At 40.9% G+C, this 1,845-nt stretch overlaps 1 pseudogene across 1 annotated transcript; it reads right to left on the bottom strand.

Moving 5' to 3' along the window:
• Window positions 1-572: 572 nt before the first annotated feature.
• Window positions 573-1,550, bottom strand: LOC309823089 (DNA-directed RNA polymerase I subunit RPA43-like; annotated as a pseudogene). Its single transcript has one exon. The product of its transcript is annotated as a DNA-directed RNA polymerase I subunit RPA43-like (transcript).
• Between the last annotated feature and the right edge of the window lie 295 nt (window positions 1,551-1,845).

Here is a 1,845-nt window from a genome sequence, read left to right as displayed (position 1 = left end):
CTACCACACAGTCAGTAGTGGAAGTTTCTTAAGAGCTTTGGAAACTTCAGAAACTCCTTTGGCAAACCATTCTAAGTTAAACAGTAGAAATACTGTAATAGCCATGATAAAAGAAATCCTAAAACTGGTAATTTAAACAAAGCAAAATAGCATGTCATGTAACATCATGACTAAATGTGAAACCTGTAACAACAACAAAAAAACCCAAAAACCCAAGCTCAAAACTCATTCTGTATGATATGAAATAACATTGTATTTTAAAAGTCCTTTTGCAGACTGTAGAAATCATTTTATTTAGAATGTATACCCTGGAAGAATGAAGGAGTTGAGATTGAGGGCAGCTCTTACCTTTCTATTCTGTATATAGTAAAACGGCACTTTAATAATACTGGCATTTCCCAAATTTATCTGTTTTGTAATTTTAGCACCAAAAACTCAACTCCTCATCAAATGTTCCCTGTTTTGCAAAGTATTGGAATACAAAACATTTCATAGTTCAAACTTTAGTCATCTGTTTTGTGTAAATCAGTTTTTAAAAAAACCAAATCATATTTAAAATGCACTAAAGAAAATTACTTTTCCCTTTTCTTTTTAGGTGCATGTTCCAAAAGTGGTGCATGTTCCAAAAGTGGTGTAAATTCAGCCTCCTCACTGTGCTTTCTTTTCTTTTTTTCTTTTTATGGTCACTTTGGTAACCACTGGAGTCACTGCCTTGGAAAACAGGGTCCTGATGCTTTTTCTTCTTCTTCGGCTCTTCCTCCCAGAGGCCATTCACATTGTTATTAATCTGCAGATCTGTCTCTTCCTTCATGGTAACATCTGCAAAATCTGCTAGCTCTGTGGTACCACTTTCCACTTCATATGGCTCTGGGTCTTTGTTCTTTTTCTTTTTCTTCTTTTGAGGTTTTTCAGTAGCTTCTTCAGTGCCAGTTTCTGTTACTTCTTCAGAAACTGCAGAGCACTTCGTTTGTAAACTAGTGGTATTTAGTTTTCCCCGAATGCAGAATACTCCAGCAGCATCTGAGTCTAAACGAAATACTTCAAATTCTAGTTCATCACCCATGTTTATCTTCAGAGTCTGCCACTGCTCGGCTGGCATCTGCTCAGGTTTAGGAACAGCCAATGTGGCTGGAAGACACTTTATTAACTGTACCCATAAGTTTTTGCCCTGGTTCGGGGCAGAAAATAACAAAATCTGCTTCAGTGTTAAGATGAATGTGTCCTTGATCATCATAAATATCTCCTAATTCACCCACTACTTTGATGTTATCATAAGCAATGGGTACACCTAAAAGGCTCTCGGAATAGCGCAGGAGCTCGGCATCGAGCTGTTCTCGGATACCGGTGCGTTTCCTGTTAAGGTAGCGGGGCGACAGTGCGATGTGTCTTCGGTGCGGCCCCGCCACCAGGCAGGAGTAGCGGCTATTCACGAGCGCACAAGCGGCCACGTAGGTAGGCAATTCTAGGCAAGGCAAGACGCCGGCTGGTCCCACCACCGGCCCTTCTGAGGCCGCCTTCGACCGCGGAGACGCTGAGCAACCCGCAGCCATGCGACTGGTCAGATTTGCCACCCATGTATCTTTTTGAACTATGGTTTTCTCTGGATGTATGCCTAGGAGTGGGATTGCAAGATCATATGGTAGCTCTACTTTTAGTTTTTTAAGGATCCTCCATACTGTTCTGTGTAGTGGCTGCACCAATTTATATTCCCACAAACAGTGTAGGAGTGTTCCTTTTTTTCCCATACCTTTTCCAGCATTTATTATTTGTAGACTTTTGATGATGACTGCCCTGACTGGAGTAAGGTGTTACCTCATTGGAGTTTTGATTCGCGTTTCTCTAAAA

Source organism: Grampus griseus (assembly GCF_964374135.1).
Source record: "Grampus griseus genome assembly, chromosome: 5".
NCBI lineage: Eukaryota > Metazoa > Chordata > Mammalia > Artiodactyla > Delphinidae > Grampus > Grampus griseus.
This window is presented reverse-complemented; position numbering and strand designations above follow the sequence as displayed.